Source organism: Scylla paramamosain, chromosome 14 (genome assembly GCF_035594125.1).
Source record: "Scylla paramamosain isolate STU-SP2022 chromosome 14, ASM3559412v1, whole genome shotgun sequence".
Lineage (NCBI taxonomy): Eukaryota > Metazoa > Arthropoda > Malacostraca > Decapoda > Portunidae > Scylla > Scylla paramamosain.
In genome coordinates this window covers 26,389,334-26,416,889 of record NC_087164.1, presented here as the reverse complement: position 1 = coordinate 26,416,889, position 27,556 = coordinate 26,389,334, and the positions used below count along the sequence as shown (strand labels likewise).

Genomic DNA, 27,556 nt, shown 5'->3' with positions numbered 1-27,556 from the left:
AAATACGTAGGAGCATCTGGCGCCGACATACAAGTGTCGGGGACTCATCCTGAAGAAATTAAGAAACTATTGCAGAGAGAGAGAGAGAGAGAGAGAGAGAGAGAGAGAGAGAGAGAGAGAGAGAGAGAGAGAGAGAGAGAGAGAGAGAGAGAGAGAGAGAGTACCCTATTAGAACACAAATACGAGCACATTTTTCAGAGCTAAGGAAGAAATGAAGCTGATAATCGGTGAAATATACTCGTGAATTGGGAAGAGAAAGTGGAAAGAGTGAAATGAGAGAAGCAAGACTCATGGAAGGTCTATCTCGGCTCCCTGACAGCCTCCATCTAACAGCGGTAGTTAAGCCGAAGGAGAAATGGAGACTATAAGCTGGAATGAAATGAAGGGCATGAAAGATATTGCCCACAGCTTTGTTTGGGAGTTGAGGTTTCAGCAAGAATTGAAGATAATGAGAAATATGGATGTGATTAATTAAATGCGGATGACGAAGCTGATGTGGAGGGAGTTTCTGACCTATATGACGAACGAACAGACAGACACACGAGCAGCTTAGACAGATAGACAGATGCTTAGACGCACAGATAGATCGACAGGAAAAGACACGAATACGAAAAATATTCTTGGTTTAAAAACAGGAAAAGACGTTTATGCGAGAGAAAATTCTTGGTTACAAAAATGAAAAGAGATTGTAAATAAAGGATGAAAGTGGGACTGGAAAATATAAAAGAAGCAAAATACATTATCCTGGAAAACAAATGGATATAAAAATGTGAAACGTTACAAAGATAAAAGCGTAATAAACAAAGTGGCTTAACATCTAGGAAGCTCAAGTTAAGTTTAGTATCAAACAATCTAACAAAACACAGTGAAATAATTATTTTTCCGTAAATTCAACGAAGAGTCTGAAAATAAAAGTAATCTGAAAGAATGTGAGGAGAAAATTGAAGTCATACGTCACACACTCGTGTTCTGAAGACAGAAATCAGAAACTATACAATTCTTTAACCTGTATTTTGAAACGTTTTCTGCTCTCTCATGGGGACAATTTACAAAACCACAAAAATGATTAATCGTGTTCTCATGAGTATTTTTGTCACTGGCGATGAAGAAGCTTGGTAAGACTTCCCCTATGATCATAAAAGCATCCTTGAAAATCCCAATATCTTTTTTATAGCCTGCTTTAAATATTCGTGTTGGGATGCCGGAATATTTCAGAAAATTTTCCTTTGTGTCGTGATAAGCAAAAATAGTTATTTTCCTATATGCACACCTTATATTATAAAGGATTATGGCTGATATTGAGAGTCATGTGACTAGTATTAACCAACCCATTCCTTTGTTGTGTAGAAAGCTGCTGCATTTATTTAGAAACCCATTGGAGTAATTGTTTTTTAGCAGGTAGTGAATAAAAGCGGAAAAGTTTTGGTGGATAATCTGACCCTTAAGTGCTTTATTTTGCCATCCTGCGCTTTTGGAGAGACGCCAAAGGTTAATGTCCTTTGTTTCCCGGCGAGCGACGCATTAACTAGGCCTGTAATAAGTCGTTAGGTGCAAAACTCTAAGGCGATTACCGTGTCTTTGAATATAGTGCGTAATGAGCGGCGAGTTTTCCGGTGCTTGAGTGTCGGGAAGCGATCTCTTGACACAGAGCAGCAAGTGGTTACCGTCCATCACCAGGCACAATGGAGTCGCCAGCATGCCAAACTTCACCTCGGCTGCGACGAAATGAACGTGAATTTGAGTTAAAGAGCGTCATTTTGCGCGTCCAAGAGATGGTTGAGGTAATGGAAAAGAAATGTTTGAAGCTTTTTTTTTGGGGGTCAATTACCTTGCTCGAATTCCGGAAGCCACCGCCTCGATGCTGCCTTTTTGCTACTCAGTCAGCATTACCGAGTTTCTCAGGCAGTAAATTGGACTACCAGACGCAAATTGTGACAAAACATCTACACTAAATTCGCTGCGCTGTTGTCCAAAGATCCAGGACCAAATGGATGAGAAAAAGATGAGTTCACTTCAACCGTAAGTTAAGCTCTGGATAATAGATTGCTGGAGAAATATCATGGTATCGCTTTGCAGGAGCTGAATTTATAGGGAGTAATATAACATGATATTAATATAACCGTACAAATTCTGATATAGAACAGTATTATTCACAATTCCTCGTTACAGTATTGGCGGGACGTGTGCAGGCGGATGATGTAAAGACTTAATTGAATTTTGTTGCCCTTATGACTAATGTGACTAATCTTCATTCATTAATTATTTTGTAGCTTGGTTATTTTATCGTATTAAGGAACACAGTACAATAATATTTTTAGATTAATGACTTCTGACGCTAGGAATATATTTCAAACAACTATAAAACTTAATCTGCGTAGTGTGTAGCTGATGAATGAATCACAGACAGGTTTGCCTTTAATGATGTGTACTCTACTTTACTTTAACTCTTGCATTAGAGAGGTGGACAGAATAGAGGTAGGAGGAAGTAGAAAGTCTTTTGCAACGAGGCCGCGGGAGGAGGAGAGGCATGGTCAGTGAAGGAGAGGACAGTAAAGGTTAAATTCCCCGCTTCTCCTCCTGCTTGCACTTATCCCACCCCATGCAAGTGCTTCCCTGCATTCGGTGAGCAGTTCAGGTCGTGCGGCAGAACAGATGAGCGTCTGTACGGCGGCCACGAGCAAGGTTGTGGGAGACATCACGCCCATAGTCATTAGTTCCTGGGCATTTCAGTGTCCAGGTGCAGGAACGTCACCATTTGATGCTTCCTGTTCGACACCATGTGGATAGTAATGTAGTGTTGCCATGCTGGCCAGCGAGTCTGCCATTAAGCTTGATTTCAGCTTTACAATTAGGGTGCATGTGTCTCCTTGTGAAATCATATTTATTCGCTGATATATATTTTTGCGTTGGGGCTTGCGGTGTTCCGTACATAAACTCATTTGTTAGTGCCGAGCTATCAGGCAGGTTTAAAAGAACATCAGACAGATTTATCGATAAGGATGGTAGGTGGAAATGAGTAGGTATGTTTCAAGCAGAGATTGTACTAATTGCCTGTGTAGTCGCTTTTTAAGAGCACATCAGATTCTTTGTATATTTTTATCACAGTTTTGATAAATACTAGGAATATGTGTGCTTTACGAATAGATTTTGATTATACCCGGTTAATTCCCATTTTGTTCATGAATGCATCGTGTAGAGGAGGTTTTGACAGAGTACAACGTATATAAAAATCATCCCTGGTTTCTCTTCCGGGGTAAAAGTCACGTTGGCAAGCTGCCCTTTGAGAGGTGTATTGGAGTTAATTCAGTGCGGATCCTGTCTCGCATCAGACTTATTTGAACGTATTATTGGGTAACGCTATACCAATTAGTTTGCAATTGCCGTCTATTTTGTGGAGGCTTTCATTAACTGACTGACATTAGGATCGCTTCAAATCACTGTGTGTGTGTGTGTGTGTGTGTGTGTGTGTGTGTGTGTGTGTGTGTGTGTGTGTGTGTGGCATAGTCAGTCCTATCTGTTTTTCGGGATATTTGCTTCTGCTTGTCTATTATTTTCTTTGTTTTTCTCTTGGTTTTTATCATTCTTTCTCCTGTCTGCGTGCTTCAGTGTTTAATCACCTCCCCCACCCCGCCCACACACTCTCTCTCTCTCTCTCTCTCTCTCTCTCTCTCTCTCTCTCTCTCTCTCTCTCTCTCTCTCTCTCTCTCTCTCTCTCTCTCTCTCTCTCTCTCTCTCTCTCTCTCTCTCTCTCTCTCTCTCTCTCTCTCTCTCTCTCTCTCTCTCTCTCTCTCTCTCTCTCTCTCTCTCTCTCTCTCTCTCTCTCTCTCTCTCTCTCTCTCTCTCTCTCTCTCTCTCTCTCTCTCTCTCTCTCTCTTCATGGATTTGGATCAGGATATGATGGGCGTCATCACACAACACCGCACCAGTTGTTTTGCGGAAATGAAAACAAAGATCCCACTACGGATGACCAGATTCATACAGCGAGTGTTTTTGCGCTCACACGCCCAGAGACACATCCACCCACCCACCCACTCACACTCTCTCTCTCTCACACACACACACACACACACACGAAAAAAAATGAATAGTAATAGTGTTTGTGCTTCATTAACGGGGATTTTGGGAACATTAATAAGGGATCTCTGTCTGTGTCTGTGTCCGCCAGTATATCTCCCCCAGTGCCACCTTCCTTCCTCTCTCTCTCTCTCTTTTTTGTGTGTGTATTCGGAAATTAAGTTCACGCACAAGTTACCTGCTCACCTTAGCTACGATCGTGACTTACTGGTTCAAGGCGGAGGCGCGGGGCTTAGAGAAGGCAATGTACAACGATTAACATAACATTAGTAGGTGTCAGCACAAACTGCGTCTATGAGGACTTATGGGGCTAGAGAGAGAGAGAGAGAGAGAGAGAGAGAGAGAGAGAGAGAGAGAGAGAGAGAGAGAGAGAGAGAGAGAGAGAGAGAGAGAGAGAGAGAGAGAGAGAGAGAGAGAGAGAGAGAGAGAGAGAGAGAGAGAGAGAGAGAGAGAGAGAGTTATAAATAGCCAACGAGAATGGAAATTATGAATCATTAAGGCTAGTTCAGTATACAGTTACGGTACAGGTTTGATAAGTGGTCGAGTACGGAAAAGATTTAGTGTCTGATGAAACACTACCCGCTTTATCTTGGCCTTTATATTATTTTCTTTGTTTTTATATGTGTATTTTTATTCCCAGAGTTACTGTCACTACTACCATGAAACAGCGGAAGCTCATAGATAAGAAATAACCAGCCTTCTCTTGCTCCTCCTGCCCCTCTTCCTCCTCTTCCTTCTCACCACCACCACCGTCGCTTCACCACACTGTCCCCTCCCCGCACAGACACAGTCACCGCCGCTGCTCCTGCACAAAAGGGCTGCTGTAAACCCCCATATGTAAAAGGCAAAGTTCAGGGATATTTGTGCACCAACTTTATTTCCAGAATGGTTAAAGAAAAAAAATGTAGTCTTTAGTGTATGTGTGTGTGTGTGTGTGTGCGTCTCCTCCCGCAGTTGCCCGCAAGGAAGCAGGTTTGACGGGACAACTCTACGGTGAAAACTTTCCAGATTTAACTTGAAATAAACTTTTTTTTTCTATTTTTTCTTTTTACTTCCAATTTTTTTTTTTTTTTATATAAAGTGCAGTGAAAGCTAGGTTATGTATTTTTTTTTATATATTTAGCCGCTACGTTCCGGAATGCGACGAGGAACAATGGTAGAAATTAATTTTTTTCTTTGGTTTGCTTTCGTGATGTTAAGTGACAAAGGTTATGTTTTTTTTTTATTTTACTTTATTTTTCATATACTTGGCCGCAACGTTTTGGGAGGCGAGGAGGAACAATGGCAAGTCCCACGCGTGACTACAGGACACAGGATCTCGCCTCGCCAACAAACCAGCGAGGAATTGAAGAACAAAGAGAAATATGTTGAGGTCATACTCGACCTCACGCCGCACTATTACTGGGAGTAACACTTGGCCAGCGCACAGTTGCCAGACTTGGTGTTGTGTTTGCCTCATGGGCCGACCAACGCTGCTCACCTCTACAACAAAACAAATGCGCCGTTTCTGTGTGAATAATGCTGAAAAGAAAACAAAAGAAGTTATTATTTTGATATTTTTCGATTGTATATTCAAACAGCTTGTTAGTCAAGAAATTGGTTATCAGATAGAGTGGTAGATGAATGAAAAAGTAATCTGGTCGTTAATGTCGAGTCAATGGAGAGTTTATGTTCTGTACCGGGATTACCACATGTAGACTTGATGGCTTCTTGTGACTTCCCTTATTTTCTGAAGCTCTTTTCCTCAAAAAAAAAAAAAAAAAGAAAAGGGATTATGAACATTTTCTTCACATTTTGTATTTTCTTTACATTTTGTACCTTACTTTCTCTCGTCCTCTTATTTTTTCCTTTTTTTCTAACTTGCATTCATCCTCTACTTTCAGTTTTCATCAGGTTCTATTCCTCTTCGTTCTGACCTGCATTCATCATGTCTCTTCTTTCTTTATAAGGTTTTCTCCTTTTTTCTCTTCTTTATTCTTCCTGTCCTCATTCCTACTTAAGCCCCTCCCTTGTCCAGTACTTTTCGGAGGCGTGATCAGCACCGAACACTGACCCATTTGTTTATAATCCAAGTGAGAGGTTTCAAACAGCTGGCCGGGTGGCTTGATGAACAGCTGTGTGTGGAGGCACGAGGGATTACCAGTATGCATTTCATATTCCACTCCTGGGAGGCTTCTGAGGGGCTGTTGTGAGGCCATGTCATCAGGCTTGGATAAACACATTTAGCGTCACTTGATATTATTGAGGACGTGTGGGGAAGCTGATGAATATTGGTCCTTCCCTCCGTACGGTCTTGTTGTGAAGTGGGTGTAATGTGACTGTGGTAATGTTGTTCTTTAAGGGGGACTGTCAAAGTTATGAAGTATTGTGCTATTGTGGTTTATTGCTGGGTGCCAATTTTGTTCTTAGAGAGAGAGAGAGAGAGAGAGAGAGAGAGAGAGAGAGAGAGAGAGAGAGAGAGAGAGAGAGAGGGAGAGAGAGATAGCATACGGATCTCCACAAAATTTAGACATAACGCATGAACAATACCTACTTTTTTCTTCGTAAACGACGCATTTCTACAACAATAAACACGAGAAACGAGTGAGCGACACCAGGGAAACTTGAGCCGCTGCAGCAAGACATAGGAGCGAGAGAGAGACTGGCGTAACAGGTCCCTTGTCGCCTTGAATATCGCTGACGGGTCTTCCCTTCCCTCTGCACCAGCTCGGGTGACGGTGGTGCTTTTTTACTTAAAGATCAGGTGCCGCTGTTGTCGATGAGTAAAGTTTAATTGAAAAACTGCTGCAAGAAATCGCGGGCGGAACTTTCAGCATGAGCATGAACTACTGCTGCGGTTTGAATTACCCACACAAGGGCAAGTAGACTGAGACCTTGGCCGGGCTGTGTTGCATCAAAGTCTAGTTTATCTTATTGTCACTAGTGTGTTGATAGTTCAGAAAAAAAGATCAATACCAATCAGTAAACAGGGCAGGACGAGAAATCATGGACACATGTGTGATAAAATTAGATTTATAAAAGATACAAGAAGGAATTGGTTCTCAAATAGAGTGGGAAGTGAATGGAATAGACTCAGTAATTAGGTGGTTAGTGCTGAGTCATAAAAGAGTTCTGAAAAGATTAGAAAGATATATGGATGATGATAGTGGAAATAGATAGGTAAGTTTAATACAGGGATTCTTATTTTGATTATTAAGGTTGTTACAGACTGTGATGATTCTTAGGCATTAATAAAACTTTTTCTTCAGTAAGATCATAAGTCCGAAATAAGGTCATTAATTAATTGATATATTATTGTCATCTTTATTTGGAATGAATGCAAAGAGACGGTTATATGAAGGTGAAGGGTTGAAACATGAAAAATTGTCGCTGGAGAGAAGAGGAATTAAAACTTGTCAGAGATGAGGTATTTAAAGAGCATTATCTCCACCATGATCATTAACTTGTCATCATGAATACATAATCCGTATATTTCTCACGTCAATGAACATCGCCTTTGACCTTCTGGTGTGGCTCTGGGTGGCGAGCCCCTAATGTGCCAGCAAGAGCAGTGATATTAGTACCGGTATGAATAGTGCTTTGAAACCCTATGTTAACTGCCTATCACGGTGCTCTGCGTTCCCGTAGCAGTAATCAGAGGTAAATGGCAAACACGTGGGCGATTCTAGACCACTCAGCGATAGACAGTAATCGTGCACATGCAGACTTAACAACGTGGCTGGAACAATAGCAATAGTCATAGAAAAACACCACCACGAGTATAAAGAGACCATAAAAAACACACTTGCACAAGAGAAAGAAATCCAGATATTCCAAATTAGCCAATATATACGCAGTTTACGAGAGGCAGACCCGACCAGAGCCGTAAAGAAAAGTGCTTACTACGCCTCTTCCCTCGTCCCTCGTCGTGTTCCAGGGTGCCGTGAGTGTCCTCGCAGGCGTCACCGGACACTACCCCGCCTCTTGTGTTTGTCCCCTGCAAACATTTCGCATTAAGAGGAGCAGCGTTTCAATATTGGATGGCGCGCTCTTCTTTCTCGTTACCTGAAGCTGTCTCGCCTTTGTCAGTGTAATAATTGGCAAGTTGCGCGTGTATTTAGAAATATTCAGAGTTTTTTCCGCGGTATTAATTGGTTTGCGAATGTGTGATCTTAATGACTGCTGCGTTGTTTTCAGATTTCTCACGGTAAGGACACGAACATTTTTTGACATTTCAATTTATTTCCTTTCAGTGCGCGCTGGTGCCGCATCTGACATTCCGAGAAATTTTCCTTATTTCACAAAAGACCAGAACGAAGCCGCTCCTTCCTCCTGCTGACGCTGCTTTGGGGTCGAGGAAAGCACGACGGGCCATTATTGCCCTGTGTGTGTGCGTGTGTATGTGTGTGTGTGTGTGTGTGTGTGTGTGTGTGTGTGTGTGTGTGTGTGTGTGTGTGTGTGTGTGTGTGTGTGTGTGTGTGTGAGAGAGAGAGAGAGAGAGGGAGAAAGTGCGTGCGTGTGTGCAAATGGTTAAAATATGTAATGAAACTATGTTCGTGTGACTGTTTGTGGCCACGAACAGAAAGACTGAAAAGGCTTCAAGTCATTCCCAAAGTCTCACTTTTGTATGTACGGAAAAAGAAAAAAAAAATGCAACGCTAGTGGTTTGTTTCTCGCGTGACTTCCGCCTTGGTTTCCACGAAAGGAGGAAGCTCTCGGGGGTAAGCGACCTCATCATATTGTGACTGATGTCAGTGCGCTCAAGATTCAAGATCTTTACCTTTCCTGTTGATGCAAAGCAAACGCCGCGTCGTTTGAGCGATAAGAGAGTCAAGAAACATCGACGTACTGTACTGTAGATACCTTGTGCTGGGAACTGAGAGTGTACGCTCTTGTGTTCCCTCCGCTGCATAGTGAGAGTAGGCAGAGGTGCGCAGTGAAGAGGTAAGGCAAGACACATTGTAGCAGGGAGGCGGAGAGCCAGGAAGGGGCGGGCCAGCGGTTGATCGAGGGAAAGATATTCAAGCCTCAGGAAGGTAAGGCCTTCGGGGGAAGGTGGTTGAGGTCAGCCTTCATCTGAGTCATGCAGTCTGGAGATGAGCCAGGCCGGGGGCTCTTCTGGAAGGCATGTTTTTCTCTCTCTGCCTCCTTTTCCTGCAATTTTTTTCTCTTCACAGATTCACGTGGCTGCAAAAATCTGCCTTTTTATGTTGGTCTGTCTGTGTCTGCCTCATTAAGTCTTCTAGTATGTTCTCTTTTGTTTTTTTCTTTCCTTTTCTTTCGTCTTTTTTTCTCTTCCTCTTCGAGTGTCTTTAGTCTTCTCCCTTCTCTCATCCCCCACCCTCCTCTCTCTCTCTCCTATCTTTTTTCTTTCTCTTCTCATTAACTAGTCATTCATAGCTAGACTTCCCGAGAAAATAAACTCATTAAAAAAAATACATTGTACTCAACATTTCTTTGTATTCCATGACAATACACACACAGGTAAATGTGAATCTTCTTTCCTGCTCCCCCTGTCTCTCTCTTTCACTTGCTTTCCTTATTAACTAATCACTTAGAATTCCAGAGAAAATAAATAAAATCATTCAAACAAACACACTCTACTCAGCCTTTCTCTTTGAATTCCAAGACAATAGAGGCAAAGGTAAAAATGTTTGAATTTTCTCTCCTTCTTCCCCCTCTCACTCTCTCACTTCTTCTCAGCCTCTCTACAGTAACTGATCATTCACATTAAGACTTCACGAGAAAATAAACAAGTTCATTCAAACAAACACATTCTACTCAACCTTTGTCTTCGTTTTCCACGACAATAGAGACACAGGTAAAAAAAAAATGTTTGGATCAGAATCACGCATGCTTTCCTCGTCCACTTTTTCCTCATATATTTTTTTCCTTCTCTTTTCGTCCTCAAGCTACTTCTTCTCTCCAGACCCATTCATTTCCTGTTGTCTGGGTCTTGCTTTCATTCTGCAACATGGCCGTATACCTGAATCCGCCTTGACCTTTGTTGGGAAAGTTTAACGTGTCTCTCTCTCTCTCTCTCTCTCTCTCTCTCTCTCTCTCTCTCTCTCTCTCTCTCTCTCTCTCTCTCTCTCTCTCTCTCTCTCTCTCTCGCTCTCTCATTTGCAGTCTTAGTGCTATGCTGGTATCACTAGGAAGGAAAAACGTTCATTGAAAGTTTAAGAAAAAAGAACATATATATGTGACTTCAAGAATGAACGAGGTCTGGCTTTTGCAGGAGACTACGGGAAGAGGAAGGGGAGGGGAAGGGTAGGAAGGAAGGAAGGAAGGAAGGAAGGAAGCAAGGCCGTAGATGTTATGAGGGGGAAAGTTTAAAGCCAATCTTGTGGAACCTTTTGTTTCTAAAATTCTGGATCTTATCTGCTGGCTCTATAGAGAGGACCTACACACACACACACACACACACACACACACACACACACACACACACACACACACACACACACACACACACACACACACACACACACACACACACACACACACACACTCCCCATTCAATAACAATATTGATCAATGCTTTTTCTTCTACTTGAGACGGCTTAGTTTATGCTTAATACAAATTGTTATCCACTTAATTAACACCTTTATTCTTTTCAAGTCACCTGCCATTACCTGCGGTTTTATGTAAATGTTCTTTTATGAGCCTCACTTGGATGCAAACACTGGTAATGGCTGTTTGTTTGCTTCTATGTTGTATTATGTATGGTAAAAGAAAGAGCATTAGTTTCATTTTTTTCGTTCTCTCTGCCTTGGTTTCCTATTCTGATTTGCTTTAGTCAATATTCAATACTGCTTTACCACATACATATCAAGCCTTTATTTTTCGGCCGTCCAGTTCCACACGATTCAGTCCATCAAAGAAAAAGAGGAAAAATATTCAAATCATCATTAAAATATTTCTCTGAACCATCGGCGGCAAACTTGTGTAACTTTCGTTGTGTTGCCCTTTGGAACTCCATCTCTCTTCCTTTAAGCTGCACCGTCTTGCACCGACACCAGGATGTCTGAGGATACCAAGAGCCGCCCTAACTTTGTTCTCTATTACGATCTACTGGTGACTCTTGTTCTCATAAGTACATGTATTATCTATCTCTTATCCGTAAATATTTAAAACTTCGTACTTTTCGTTATTAATTGTTGCAGTTTCGGGTAGCAGCCCTAATTCAGTCCTTTATTGCAATCTAAGACTGACTGTTGTACATAAAGATGCAGGGATATAGTTGTCTCTCTCTCCCGTGGCCATAAATATTCAGAAGTCTTCATAGTTTGACTTAAATATACCTAGTCTCTTACATCCTCCTTATGTTCTCTATTGCGATCTAAGGCTGGCTGTTCGTATTATTAGTAATGGTATTTAGTGATTCCTCGCGTTGTTGTGCGTAAATATTTAGAAGTCTTCATATTTTGGCATATCTAGAATTACCGTGTGATGGTTGGCCTAGTCTCATTCTCTATTACTGATTGTTGGTTCCATAGGTACTGGCATGAGGTGATCTTTCTCATTCGAACCGATGTAGCTCTAGAAGTCTTCGTAATTCGGCTTATGTACCGTAGAATTGCTATAATTCTACTATACGCAACTGTCCGCTATTGAGTTTAGCTCCTGATAAGTGCAATGAGTAGCCATAAAACTTTACGCTTCATGAAAACCTTTGTTAAATTTTATAATTGAGTGAATGCAGTAAAAATGAGATTAAAAAAGCAGAGGTGGTCAGTACAAGGTATAGAGGTGAGGAACAATAATCATTCTAGCTACAGAGAATACTCATAATAGAAGAAGTAGTGGAAGAAATTGAGGTTGGTTTGTAGAGCGAGGAGAGCCGCGCAGCAAATGGTGGATGTGTTTATAAAGGAGCAGATACAAGAATATACCTGTCATCCTCTTACAGGGAGCTCTCCAAAGAAACGAGGCGTCTCTCTCTCTCTCTCTCTCTCTCTCTCTCTCTCTCTCTCTCTCTCTCTCTCTCTCTCTCTCTCTCTCTCTCTGACATCTATATTTCCACAACGGCAGAGAGAGAGAGAGAGAGAGAGAGAGAGAGAGAGAGAGAGAGAGAGAGAGAGAGAGAGAGAGAGAGAGAGAGAGAGAGAGAGAGAGTCATTTAGCTTGATGTATGACGGGAAAAATGCGTGTGTGATGCTGGAATGTGGGAAGGAGATTAAGCTCAAAAAGAAGAGGAAGGTGAAAGAACGGAAGGAAGGGAAGGGAAGGAGACAGGGATAAAATGCAAAGACAAATGAGGACAAGGAAAGCGGAGGAAAGGAAAAGAAAAAAAAAGGATTCTCGCAAGTAAAGAGAAGGAAACAGAATGGAAAGGTACAGTGTAAGATATTATTTCAAAGCGGAATGTTTCTTGCGTGTTAAATGACTTACGCTTAAATCTTTATTGTGCTCCAAGGATGAGTGGAAGAGATGAATGGAATGGACTGGGTAATCAGACTGTTAGTGCCGAGTCATTAGGCGGCGCTAAAAGAACATTAGACAAATTTATGGATGATAGGTGTATGATAGATGGAAATATATAGGTATGTTTCATACAATGGGACTGCCACGTGTAGTCTGATGGCTTCTTAAAGATTTCTTTATAATCTTATGTTTATAACCAACACTTTTGATTGCCTGCAACAATGAGCATCCTTCTTCACTGAATAAGTGGATAAGTGGAAATCGAGAGGTATGTTTTTCCGTGTAAACCTGACGACGTCTTACAGATTCCCATATCTTCTTATGATCTCATGAATTCACTGCTGTATGAACACCAACTAAACATTTTTTACTCTTCTTCACTTTACGTCGGGGATATACAACGAGGACGATAAGGTGCTAAGGTAGACGGAGCGTTCAGGATGACGCGGCGAAATTTATAAATCCCAAGATGGATGAAGGGAGCTAAGTTCTTGGGATAAGCTTGGGGGCGTTTATAGCAGCCAGGACCTTCGCGCTGACGCCTCGCTGCCCCCATCCATCTTTAAGGCTCGCTCCAATCTCTCAAGTCACGGGGGCGCTGCATCATACACATTCCAGATCAAATCAGTTCTCCTCGGCTACCCTCGAGAGGTGGCGACGAGCACAGGGAAGGGAGGCCAGGCTCGTGTTACTGGGATGATGTACGCCAGCCGTCCCCCTTGGCCTCGCTTGAATGAAGGGCAGATCTGCTTGACGAATCGAAAGCATTTGATGTTAGCAATGGTATGTGTGTGTGTGTTTGTGTGTGTGTGTGTGTGAGAGAGAGAGAGAGAGAGAGAGAGAGAGAGAGAGAGAGAGAGAGAGAGAGAGAGAGAGAGAGAGAGAGAGAGAGAGAGAGAGAGAGAGAGTGTTAACGCAGATTTGTGTCACATAAGCGGTCGTCAGTTTAGCTACATACAAATAAATCGACACTATTTTCACATTTCCGTACCTGATACACTGATACACTAAAGTAAAAGTGGCTGGCTTCGAAAAAAAAAAAAAAAAAAAAAACAAAAAAACACCACCGAAACACAGCAGGAAGTCGACACAAAGACCTGCCAATCCTGCCCCGACGCAACAAATGCCGCCACTTTTACCGCGTGACGCTAATCTGTCGGTGTCTCCGCCCGACGCAAGGCAGACTTCCACGCAGGCAATCTCGTATCTTAGACTTCATCACTTTCTCCTCTCTGCGGCTCCGTGCTCCTCCTCCATCCCTTCCGCTGTACTGACTGACCCGTCGCCTCTGCTCTAGGTCTCTGCCTTCTCCTATTACCTCTTGGCGTTTTCATTCCCCGGATATATGGAACCTCATTGTGGCAAGCGGGGGAGTCTTGCTGGGCCCAAGTGCGCTATTCGTCTTTGCGAACTCCATCCCTCGCATCACCTCGCTCGCAGGATATATCGCCGTGAGAACGTTATTATTTTTCATTGTTTCCTGGAAGTTGAAAATGATAGCAGTGGATGTTTTCCTTTTTTCCCTCTTTTTTTTTTTTTGCGGTGGTGGGACTTCCGAGATAGGGGTAGCAGGAGAATGGGGGGGAGGGGGAAGAAAAAGAGGGAAGCTGTGATATTGATGTTTTAGAGTGATGGGGAAGGGGAAAGGGGTGGTCCCGGATTTGGGTGGGGTGTAAAAAAGTTTAGGGAACGTTGTGTGGTTGGGAGAGAGATGAGAGGGGAAATGGAAGGGAAAGGAAAGGAGGGAGACTTAACTGTGGTGTTGGGTGTTGATGGCTGGACGGAGGAGACGCCAGCCGCTGTGCAAGTACGGAGGGGATAAAGAATACAGCAGAATGAGTAGCTACGATGTTCACGCTGAGAGGAGAAGGGAGGCGGGCATAGCAATGTGGGATGCTGGAACACTAGAAGAGGAGGTTGGAAGGGGATGGGAGAGCGTGTTATGGTGTGGGGGTTGACAGATGAAATGGAAGGGCGCTGTAATGGCATGGGGCGAGTGGGAAAGAGAGGGAGAAAGAGGGAGAGGGGTGTGGGGGGATAGTGCACTGCTAAGGGCGAGGCAGGTGTTTTGAGGGGGAGAAGTTTGGAGGTGGAGGAGACAGGTGACAGGCGTGTGGCGTTTGGCGTTGGGAGCAGCTGGAGCATCGCTTGTGGACAAAAATGCGCTGGTCTCTACGTGAAGTTTAGCATGCATATCTTCAAATAATGTTTTGTTGATCGTACAAGTGTCAGGGTTACCAAGGAGTGGTAGCAAAGTTTGTGATACACATACAAAAATCTTGCTGATACTGGAAATAGCAAAGGAAAAATAAGGATGGAAAATATTTTGAACTTTTTTCCTCCTCCTCTTCTTTTTTCGGGGAAAAAGATTCAACTTATGGAATTATTTGTACCCTGAAATTTTATAGTTGCTTTCGAGGTATTTGGTGTTTTGTGGTGCAAAGTTGTGTCATACAAAAATGGAAGGGGATGTCAAACACACACACACACACACACACACACACACACACACACACACACACACACACACACACACACACACACACACACACACACACACGGAGCGAAGATAACCCCTCCCATTTTTTTTTTTTTAATAGGGAAAAAATCAAAGGAAGCGAAAACTGTGGTGATAAAAGAGTTCAGGTTTTTCTGCCTAGTTTTCTGCTTACGTCATTGCTCTTAGTGATGACAAATACTACACAAAGTCTCCAGACACTTCACACTAAAATTTTGAACTCTCTTTTGGATTAATTCTTAAGGGACTAACAGTTTCAGTGAATCTTTTTTTCTTTCTTTTTTTTTCTGACTTGCTTTTGACAATTTTCTTTAGGGACTCACATCTTTAATGGCTTTTTTTTTTTTCCTTTACTTTCACTTGGTTTTGGACGGTTTTCCTTAGGGAGTGGCAGCTTCAGTGGTCTTGTTGTATATTATTTTATTTACTGGTTTTCTTTCCCTTGGCCAGAGCCCCTCGTACATAAAAAGAGGGTAACGCAAGAGCAGTAACACCCTTTCCTCTGTGTCTTGTGGGGGTCAGCTTTTCTCTTGTAGTCTCCTTACTTTCTTATGTCATTAATTGATGATATTTTTTTTTTCTTGAAATTCAAAAAGAAGGAATTCCAAGGTTTGGTTTTGTATGTCTGTCCGTTTTTATTGTATGTCTGTCCGTTTGTATGTCAGTTTGCATTTTTGCTTCTCTCTGCAAAAATCCTTTCATCTTTTTATTTGTCTCTTTGTCTTTCGCTTTATCAGTTTGTATCTGGTGTCTGTCTGTCTGTTCGTCTCTCTCTCTCCCTCTCTCTCTCTCTCTCTCTCTCTCTCTCTCTCTCTCTCTCTCTCTCTCTCTCTCTCTCTGTGTGTGTGTGTGTGTGTGTGTGTGTGTGTGTGTGTGTGTGTGTGTGTGTGTGTGTGTGTGTGTGTGTGTGTGTGTCGCGGCGTCCCACTATTGCGTACCACAGTGGCATCATAAACAACTTGAGATGATCGACCTGGAAAGAAAATTTGCCAGAAGTGTGTGATTATACGGGAATTGGCATGAGGGGGAAGGGCAGGGCGAGGGGAGGGGACCGCCGCAGCTGGCAACTGTAAGGCGCTGCTATCAGAGAGGCGAACTTGTAGATGGGGCCTCCTGATGGGCGAGTCCGGACGGGGAAAATTGCCTGCAGAAAAGAGAAGCGTGGGGAAAAGAAACTGCTTTGGTTTGGTTACCGGAACAAGCGAGGTAGTGGATGATGATGGTTATTGGTTTAAGTAGTATGTTTTTTTTCGTTTTTTATTTATTGATTTATTATTTTATTTTAGATGGTATGCTGTGTAGATTAGTATGAATGTGATAGTGCTTTGCTGTTACTGCTATTACTGCTACTACTACTACTACTACTACTACTACTACTACTACTACTACTACTACTACTACTACTACTACTACTACTACTACTACTACTACTACTACTACTACTACTACTACTACTATCATGCAGCTATTACTATTCTGTTTCTTCTTTTCCCCTTCCTCCTCCTCCTCCTCCTCCTCCTCCTCCTCCTCCTCCTCCTCCTCCTCCTCCTCCTCCTCCTCCTCCTCCTCCTCCTCCTCCTAATCCTACCACCAGCACCACCACCATCACTAGTAAAATAATTCATGGGACACTTTTTCTATATAATTAACCTATACTCTTCATCCCAGCAAGCATTCCCTTCTCAGACATCCCTCATCTCCATCCCAGCCTTTGCCCAAGTGGAGCACCTATACCGGAGTCAGGAGCGCCAAGCGAGGGCGGCAAAGAGAGGGAGGGCGTCTCACACACACACACACACACACACACACACACATATACGTACAGTACAGCGCCTGTTCTTATCAGGAGCAGCCACGGTGTTTTTTTTCCGGCCGTTAGGTAAACTTATTCCCCACACTATTTCCCTCCGAAACACTCAATGTAGTGGAAGCAGGAACGGTAGAAGTAATAGGAGATTTCTGAGTAGCAGCTTGGCAAGTGGTGTTTGGCTCTACTGTACTCTTAGTGCTCTTGTGTAGCTCTTACTCGTACCTGCCTGCATATATTACCTGCTTCTCTCTCTCTCTCTCTCTCTCTCTCTCTCTCTCTCTCTCTCTCTCTCTCTCTCTCTCTCTCTCTCTCTCTCTCTCTCTCTCTCTCTCTCTCAGAAAGAAAGGGAAAGAGAGAGCAAACGAAATACGAAGCGGAAACAAAGTATGAAATGAAACTCGCCTGCAGGGAGATGGCAGCGAAGCAAGAAAACCCTACAAGCTAAAATTTCAAAATAGAAGAAAAGGCAATACGGAAGAAACAGAAGCGAAAGGAAGAGAGGACCGCGGTGAAGTGGATAATATTAAATGATAAAACATAGTAGTATTAGTGGTATATCCATCAGAGCAGCTCCTTTCTATAATGAACATACAGGAACAGTTTTTTTCATTAAAGATCCCAGTGGTTAAGGTGTCTGCGGGGATGAAGCGGTTAGTGTGTATACAGGCTTGCTTCCCTGTGATATTTGATGCTTAGCCCTCCGCCAGCCCCCTCATTTTGCTTGAGTTGGAAGCTGCTCGCCCCATAGACCCAGCGTGCATGTGGGTGCTGGTCCCATCTAATAACTGGGTAAGGGAAGTCGAGCCACGCTTACTGCCTCTTGTTATGCGGCAAGACGATCACAGCGGTGGCTAAGGCAGATGTCTCTTTTAGTATTGTATGTGTAGTAGGTGTTGAGAGAGAGAGAGAGAGAGAGAGAGAGAGAGAGAGAGAGAGAGAGAGAGAGAGAGAGAGAGAGAGAGAGAGAGAGAGAGAGAGAGAGTCAAATTCAAGTAACCTTATTTTCACTAAAACACTGCTGTAATTTACGTGTACAATACAGATCAGAGTAGCCAGTGATAAAATTAAACGAAAAAAAAAGTCATATTCACAACCAAAAGAATTATGCCAATATTACACTTGTATAAAAATTAATCGTAAACTATAGCATTTGTGTACATATGTCGTCTGTGTTTCGTTTAAAATGAGGTTAATATGTCGACATTTTAGATGGTTATAGTTTTAGATGCGTCCCGAACTGAAAGGGAACAGGCGTGCAAGTTGCTATATAGTTCAGAAGAGCAGCCAGCACTCAAATATCAGTCTGGTATATTGAAAATACTTAAACTGCTTTCTATAAGACAACCGCTGGAGTGAGTTAAAACTTCCAGGGGCACTAAGAGACGTATAATCACGTCACCGATCTTCTGTCCTCCTCCTTTGTCTCTCCGTCTCGCAGCAACATCATTACCCAGCATGCCTTCTGGAGACAACCGCTGAAGTAAGCTAATACTTGTAGGAATAGTAAAGGACACTGCGCGATCATTGTCAACCATCCTCTTGTCCTCTGTTCATCTCTCTCTCTCCATCTGACGCTAACACCAGCATCCAGCTTGCCTTCTGAAGCCGAGGTCTGTCTTTTCACAACAAGTTACAAGCACTTATGCACAAACGCGCTCATAATGAAAAGAAGTGTATTTGCATAAAAGCCGAGTCCTGCCTGGAGTTACAGTCTGAGAAAGGGACCAGGACTTCAGACTCCGAGGCTCTTGTTTTATCGAGACGTTGCGGACTCTTCCTGTTTTCATCGCTGGATTTACGTAGGAGTCTGACTTGAAAATTATTGTGTTATTAATTATGCATTTCTGTGGTTAATGATTTTCGATTCCATGTACGTATGTCTGTTGATACTAGAGTGGACATTGAGAGAGAGAGAGAGAGAGAGAGAGAGAGAGAGAGAGAGAGAGAGAGAGAGAGAGAGAGAGAGAGAGAGAGAGAGAGAGAGAGAGAGAGAGAGAGAGAGAGAGAGAGAGAAGGGGGGGTTGCAATCAAGAAAGAGGAGGAAGAGGAGGACAACGAGGACGATGAAGAGAAGGAGAAGGAGGAGGAGGAGGAGGAGGAGGAGGATGGCGAGGATGAGAAGAAGGAGTAGGAGTAGGAGGAGGATGAGAAGGAGGATGACGAGGATGAGAAGGAGAAGGAACAGAGGCAGCGGGAGGACGGAAAGAAGCAGAAGGAGCAGAGAGAGAGAGAGAGAGAGAAAGAGAGAGAGAAAAGGACACCAGCATTTTTGGTTCTAAAGAGTCTGTGGGGGTAGCGGGGGCTGAATGCACTACACACTATCTACTTGAGAAAGAGAGAAGGAACAAGAAGAAAACTAGCTAACATGAGAACTCCTGACTCGGAACACAGGGCAAGAAGTAAAAGACGTAGGGAGAAAAAAAAAAAAAACAGTTCACTCTCGTCTAATAATCACATTCCACAGTGCTTGAATAGTGTCCTTTCTTGCTTGATTTCATAGTATTTGTCACAGTGAATTTTAAACATTTGGTGATTAGTACTGTTTTTGGTAATATGAGGAGGAGGAGGAGGAGGAGGAGGAAATGGTGGAGGAGGAACTGGTGATGAAGGAGAAGGAATATGAAATAACGGAAGAGGGGGAAGAGAGCGTACAAGGATGTGATGAAGGAGGAGGAATATAAGATAAAGGAAGAGGGGGAAAAGAGCGTAGAAGGATGTGATGAAAGAGGAATATGAAGAAGATGACAAAGAGGAAGAGGAAGAGGTGGTGCAGGTGGTGATGGAGGAGAAGGAATATGAAGAGGAGGAAGATGACAAAGATGAGGGGGGAGAAGAAGTAGGAAGAAGAGATATTGGAAGAGGAGAATGAGGAAGAGGGAGAGGAAGAAGGCAAGGAGGAGGACTAGGAGAGAGAGAGAGAGAGAGAGAGAGAGAGAGAGAGAGAGAGAGAGAGAGAGAGAGAGAGAGAGAGAGAGAGAGAGAGAGAGAGAGAGAGACGAGACAGCTAATTAAAGAACAAAGAGAGACTAAGGCACTGAAGGAAAGAGAGAGAAAGAGAGAGAGAGAGACTAGAAGAGATGAAAAAAAATAAAAAATAGATATTAAAGACGGGTAAGATGAAAGAGGCCGAATCTGTGAAGGAGCGGGAGAGGAGACAAGGAGAGGCATGGAAGGAGGCAGAAGGAACAGGTGATATTGCTGTAGTAGGTATACTGGTGACGTGACGTATCTACTGCTTTCCCCCCCATGGGCAGGCCAGGCAGTGCTGCGGGGAGGCCAAATGTATTGCTTTTATATCACTTCCATTCCAGCTTTTGCAAACCTTTCTGTTTCTTACGCTGCTTGCTTCCTTATTTATGATGATTACAACAATATTACTACTTCTTTTGGTGGAAATGATACTACTACTACTACTACTACTACTACTACTACTACTACTACTACTACTACTACTACTACTACTACTACTACTACTACTGATACATCTTATCCTCCTCCTCATTATGTAATAAGAGCGAGCTGGTCTGTCCCGTGTTGTGCATTGCTATTCCAGTCTTTGTGTCTTCCCTCAAGTGTGATAGCGAGGCCTGGGCGGGAGTGCAGTGCTCATGATGCGCACCGAACCGTCGCTTCGTGTTTTATTCATCATGACAAGTGAAACTATTTTGATAGACAAAGGAATAGACACGCTTGTCCCACTATTCTGGGGCTTAGGCATCGCTGTGTTTCAGGAACATGCACACTCCTTTTGTTGCTTAATTCCAAGACTGTGTTCCTCTTCCCGTGCAGTTTGTCTGGGCTTTATGTTACTTGGTTATCAAGCTGCAGTCACTGAGACCAAGCATGGATCACTTTGTCTTGGTTTACTTATAATAGCTAGGGCATCATGTGATTTATTGCCCTAAGTTGGATCTTCTCATAATTTTTTTTAACCTTTGGACTGTTTAGGGTGTGGCACCTTCAGTAAGTAATGATTTTCCTTTATATTTCCAGATGATGACTCACAGGAAGGTCGTCTTGTCACGACTGGAGTCCAATGCCCGCTTACAGACTACAGTTAATCATTCAGGTTAGTGTTTATATATCGTTATCATGAATTCATTTTTCCTCTACCTCCTTACCTTCAGCTTCTCATGTTTCCTCGTAGAGTTTCTTGCTTTGTTATCTTCCTACTTTAATTCTACGCTCATTGATGCCATTATTCTTTTATTATACCATTACGTTATTGTTTACTGTGGCCCACATGTTGCAGTTCCACACTTTTTTTCGTATTTTGAACCTCGTGGCCTCAAAAGTTGTGAGCCAGAACAAAAAAAAAAAAAAAATGTACTTGGTTTTATAACTGATTGGTTTGAACAGTATGGCCTCATTATTACTGATGATAGATTATGAAGCGTGGCTTTTAATAAGAGAGGGAAGAAATGTAGCACAGACATCGATCAGACGAGTCTCATAAGCTGGGTCGTAATGTAGCAAAGCCTGAGGACAAGGAGTTTGGAAGTTTCTTCTCGGAAAGCCGTGTCTGAAAGGACTCAGAAAAAGGTGGAGTCGAGCCGTGAGCTTAAATGGATCAGACGTGAAGTTCGATTAAGATCATTAGCGGAAGAAAGAAAGTCGACAGTGAGATGAAGAAAAATAAAGTTTTCTAGGACACCACGGTCAACAGCTCCTGGTGAGGAACGGCGTCCATACACCACGGCAGTAATCGACGGGCCACAGAGGACGCTAGAGATTAAGGAACACAAATAAGGATGGCATTCGTACGAGGGTAGTTTAGATGCCGAGGATTTATGCCGCAGTCTATATCTAAGGTAACAGCAGAAGTCTTCCAAGTCTCTTTGAAAAGATTACCGAGATTAGATAGGGGACTAGCGCTCTCTCTCTCTCTCTCTCTCTCTCTCTCTCTCTCTCTCTCTCTCTCTCTCTCTCTCTCTCTCTCGTATTAGCCTTTGTTCTCTCTAAGCTGCTTCCAACAGCCCGCCGCAGCGTCCCGCCGTTCAGTCGGCGTGTTCCATCCATGAGGTTTGGCCACTCGCCGCCTTGCTGAGCTGCACGCTGTTTTGTACGTCCAGTCTTATCACTATACGGCAAAATGTTCACCGATATTTCCTTTGCACCCAGAACACGTGGCGGCAGCTGCGTAGAACTCTGCTAGAAGAGACTTGTGGTCTTGCCTGAGAGACAGCGTGGTGGTTGCCGGCTGCTTGCGACGCCTTTGCCGCACGTTGACTTAGTCTCCACCTCACACTGTCTCCTCAACGCACACCAGGCCACACTCCACAACTGCCCGCTTCGTTTCTGTGGTCAGGAGTTTACGCTGAATATTAATTGCATCGTTGACGCTTTCTCCTGGCCGTGCTATCAGCCTTTGGTGTTCTGCAAGCCGGTGTCATCTCCTCCGTCTTCCCCCGCCGCCCACCATGGTGTGTACCGCGCCTGGGCCACGGTTTTATAAGCTTTATAAGCTTTATAGATGGCTACTTTACTAGATTAACTAAACATACTAGATGTGAAATTGCTCACTCATCATTATGATATGTATCTATAAAATAATTCACATTTAATTCAGTTGCAGTAATATCATTTATAATTTACATTGCTTCATATCATTAAAGTTGAATGTGAACAAATTGTATTATGACACCATATAGTGATAAGAAGGATATGTTTTTGTTACTTGCCAAGGGTTGTATTAAACGTCCTTGAGCGCCGTCAGTGGGCTGAGCATCCCTGTTCTACTCTAAGTGTTTTTTTTCCAGTCACTGACTCAGCGGCCTTGTTCACTCTTGTCTCCTTTCCTATTCCTCGCCCGGCAGTGTCCACTCAAGCTTACGATACTCACTCACTGATGGAGTCTGTCAAAGATTTGCTGGACGAGTGACCGGCGGCAAGAACCGTCGTTTAATTTGTTGGGTGAGCAGCGTTGATCCGTCACTGGATTCCCTGTGACGCGCTGTTTGGCTGAGAAGTCTCGCTCACTGGCTGTCTGGCTTGGTGGGCATGGTGGTGTGTATGTTCACATCATGTTTTCCTCCCCACTGTCTATGTAAATGAGGGTTGCAAGCTTGTTCACGTTATTGCTCCTTCAGGTTAAACTCATCTGCAGCTTCACTGGATGGGTTGAGATGAAGCGAATTTTTTTTCTCTTGTATTTTCTCGTACATTGTTTCTTTATGTATTGGGTAGACCGGCTGAAGGCAGAAAATGATTAAGGAATGCCATTCTCGAAAAATAAAATAAATAAATAAATAAAATTTGAGAGAACCGCCATTTTGGTTTGTGTTGTCTTGATATTCCTCTCTTATTATAAGCAATACATGAAAATAACTTATTATTTAAAGAGCGTAGCATGTTTGTCTTTCTTTAATATAGAATCTTGATATTACTCTTGTTTATGAGCAATACATGAAAAAAAAACCCATAATTTAAAGGGCAAAGGTTCATCTTGTAGTTCTTTCTGGCTTTTTTCTTTGATTAAAATGGTCTGGTATTGCTGCATTTTCTTGCCAAATGTTACCTGTGTACTTACTCGTATATTCCTTGTTTGCCAGTCTGTGGTGGAGCATGATTTTTTTTTATCCCTCCTCATCTAACAGCATTAACGAAACATGTCTCTGGCTCACGTAAGAAGTTACATTTTAACTTGTTTTTCGCCATAATTTGTTGTAAAAAGTCTAGAGTTTTCTTGTAATATTTTGTATTTTCCCACAAGTTTTTCCTCGGTGCAGTGAAGGCAGTCCTATACACTTTTCCCACCCGAATTTTCACTTCCCCGACGATTTTTTCCCGGTTGCTGTTATCGTGGGCTGTGCAAGTCACCGCCCCCTCCACCCGCCCGGCCTTCCCCATCCTCCCCGCGCCGGCCAACACAGTGTGTCTCGGCCTGACAAGGTCCCGCAGCACCGCCTGTTAATAATGACAGGGCCTGGAGGGGAGCTACAGCTTTACGCACGTGCTCCGACCACCTCTGCTCCGCCTCCTTCATGCAGTGCTTCCCGTCTCGCCCGACCGCGACCACCATTTCCCGCACAGTTTGCATGTATTTAGGAAGGTCTTACTGAGTGTGGGATTCATTTACTTGCCACCCCTTAATGTATGTACGTATGTATCTCTGGGACCTCTGAAACACACACACACACACACACACACACACACACACACACACACACACACACACACACACACACACACACACACACACACACACACACACATACAGTTTCCGAGTAATCGTTCGTCAAATGTACGTTCTTATCGTAAAGGGGCGAAAAGCAATTCTCTTTCACCAGCGACAAGATCATCTTTTATTGGACTGTGACAAGAGAAGTGTATTTCTTCCAAAAGGTCAGTGTTTCATCCGCGCCACGTCACGCTGGTGGGGTCTTAACTCTCTGTTTTGTACTTGACTTGTCCCAGGCGGCGGGTCTCCTGGCTGGGGCGAGGAAGGGTGAAATAGGCTGCTATAAAACCTGAATCCCTGCGGGGCGAGTGAGAGGCTGCACTGGGACTGCCGCGCCCCGTGACGCTGACGAGGCCTCATTCACCACCGCTAACTGGGAGCTCCGGGGATTGTGTGTTTTTTTCTTTTCTTTTCTTGCCTTGATGCATTCCTGCAGAAATTGCGTTTAAATTGTAGCACGCAGTCACACACACACGCACACACACGATAACACTAATGATGCAAACGGACATGCACATTTCTATTCATATATTTATTTACTTGTTTATTTGTTGTTTGAATGTTTTTGTATAGGAAATATTTACATGGAAAAATACATTAGGTAGTGGATGTTGATATACAAATACGCGTGTACAAAAGTGCATATGTAATAGTGAAAACAGTAGCGGTGAGAGTACTGCATTCATTGTTATTATTGGCGTATTCAATAGGGGACGCAGAACTCGTTTTATAATGGTTAGCCATAATACATTCTCTCTCTCTCTCTCTCTCTCTCTCTCTCTCTCTCTCTCTCTCTCTCTCTCTCTCTCTCTCTCTCTCTCTCTCTCTCTCTCTCTCTCTCTCTCTCTCTCTCTCTCAAACGTTAAACCATTTCACAAGAGTCACCAGGTACACTAAGGGAAGCTCATTTGCATTCACAACGAGAACACATTGACACTACATTATAGCACGTAATAATCACAAATAAACTGGCTAAGTGACAGTGTATCGCAGCGCACCCATTGACCTGCGGAGCTTCAGTACAAATACCTAAACTGAGTATGAATATTTATGATAGTGGAAAAAAAAAAAAAGAGAAGAATTGCTTCCCCTAATCGCACACTAGGTCGTGGAGTTTATGTAGTGAACGTTAATAAGTTGCGTGTTGATACATGCTTGCCATTAACATAGGAACTGGGGTAATGAACAGGAAAGTGGAAGAAATCTGGATTCTTTCGTAAAATTAGTTACTTGACAATTACTTTATCTGTTCAATCTACATCCATTATATTTATTTATCTATTTTTATTTTTTTAATATTAAGTTGTAACCTCTTGTTCACCGGGTCGCCACATCGTAGACAGATATATGCAATAAACAAAAAAATGGAATATAATGTGTGTGTGCTTGTGTTTTTCATATCAGAGGGAGAAATATACAACAAAATGGACATACATAATCGATAAATGTGAAGTAGCATAATATTAAGCCAAACCGGGTCGTGATGGAAAAAGTTTGAAGCACATTGGTCTAGAGAAGGCAGGCAAGCAAAGTCACTCCCAATACCTGCCTGTATAAAACCCACCTGGGATGCAGCGGCTTAAGTGCAGCGGTGATCCCCTTGTTGCGTCTCATTAGGAGCATTAGTGGTTGAAGAAGACACGATGAACCAGGCGTCCTTGAGTTGCTGGCTCTTATCACATCGTGGTGTTGATAGTAAAGAATTGTCCTGCTTATAAGAAGATTTAGAGGTTTAGAGTACTGCTTCTTGTACTTAATGTTTTGATGCAGTAAGTAGGGAGCTTTCCTTCATCTCTCAGTGGTCGAGAGATCTTACCAGGGACTATTTTATTTTTAACTAGACGTGGTGTAATTGTTTCTATACAGACCACAAGACTCCAGGACAGGAAAGACTTAGCAGGAATAATGGATTCAGAATTTTCGTGTTCATGTAATCTTATCCAGTATTATACAAGGACTAAAACTTAGAAGATACAGACATTCATATCAGCCAAGGCGTTAATGTTATATAAGGTTATAAATGCTGTGTTCTCGTACAAAGCGAAACAATGTGTGAAAACAATTTTGTTGGAGAAAATTCCTGGATGTCTAGAGTTCCTAATGGAGACAGTTTGTCTGCGGGCGTGACGTCGCCGTCCACGACATTTCCTGACAAATTTTTGTCCAAGATTGGGCCAAGGCAGCAAAGACGCCTCGTATAATAACGCCCCACAGAGGACACGAAAACTTGTGGGTGGCTCATGAGGAATATTCATGTGTGTATTATGTACAGGCGTTTTGTTTTGATGCTGCTTCATTATATAATTCAAGTGTATGAAATCGGGTTCAGAAAAATACAAATGTGAATTTCATGTAACATAATCTGTGGTTGAGTGAATTCTGCAAGTGTTTGTTTAATACACAAGAACATTGCAAAAGTTTAACAGGTTGTGCAGAAATGAGTAAGCAAGAGTGTATTGATAATTAGTTTCCTTTACCAGAATATACAGCATTTATATTTTCCGCCGCAAGCGCGATGCCGTCTGACTGGATGAAAATGCGACCACGAGTGAAGGATTATGATTTACAGATAAAAATAAAGAACTTGCACATATATTCACCTGCCGCACGTTACTCATTATTTCATGCCACTCTTTAATATTTTTCATTATTTTCGTTCATTAGAATCACCCATTAGTGACAAAGCAAACAGTGCAACATAAAGAGCTTACTGTAACACAAACCAGTGAAGTACTTTTGGTGTTTAGTACATTACTGTCGCGTGACTGAGAAAAACTGACTGCCCAGCGTGTATCTTGAGTGTCATCATGCAAGACACATATCACCATACGTCACTGCAGCACTGAACAATTTGTGAGCCTTTGGGAGGCTTGTGGGGGTGACCAGACGCCTTTAAGTTACCCTGCAACAAACATAGTAATGTATTCGTGGACTCCGCCCTTTGACGTCTGCCGCTCCCTCGAGTTAATGGAGACTTGCCAAGGCGAGGGGACGGTGTTAACGGAGTGAGCATGAGAAGAGGAGACTCCCTGGCGAATTCTTTATGACACCTGACAAACAGACTGTCAGTGAGGCAAGCAGACAGATGCTACACCGAGAGGACGTGCATGGAAGCGTGCCTTGTGTTGATACGTACGAATATCTCCGCGTTGTAATGAGGGAGGACTGGAAAGGCTAGATATAGAAAGTATGAGGTTATTATGGCCTCTCCTGGTGTGGATTTAGCGATGTATCACGCACAAAAACGGCCGTTTGATATGCAAACTGAGTCTGAGTTGCAGGTGTAAAAGAAATGTTTTAGATGTGGTACAGATGGGAGAGAGACTAAAGCCTTTGTGCACCAACACTTTTTTCCTTTTCTCCTTCCATTTTTTCCACCCAAGCACAGGAAGCACAATATGCTCCGCCGCTTTAATAATTTACCGGGGGATGTGATTTTCAAATTCACTTTCAGGCCAAAGTTGGCTTACGCAGAGTCGTCGAGGCAAGTGGCGTTCGTGCAGCTTTGGTGATGCACGTGTCCTATGTGAAAGGCACGAAAAATAGTGTATCCAGAAACGGGAAGAG

General features: G+C 43.0%; 1 protein-coding gene across 3 annotated transcripts in view; it reads left to right on the top strand.

Annotated features, from left to right (window-relative positions):
• Positions 1 to 27,556, top strand: part of LOC135107088 (microtubule-associated protein 4-like) — a 493,319-nt gene that overhangs the window by 98,598 nt on the left and 367,165 nt on the right. For all 3 annotated transcript variants that reach the window (XM_064016728.1, XM_064016741.1, XM_064016724.1), the window contains one exon: positions 20,803 to 20,878. The gene's annotated coding sequence lies outside the window, so the exon portion shown is untranslated. The remainder of the gene's footprint in view (positions 1 to 20,802; positions 20,879 to 27,556) is intronic.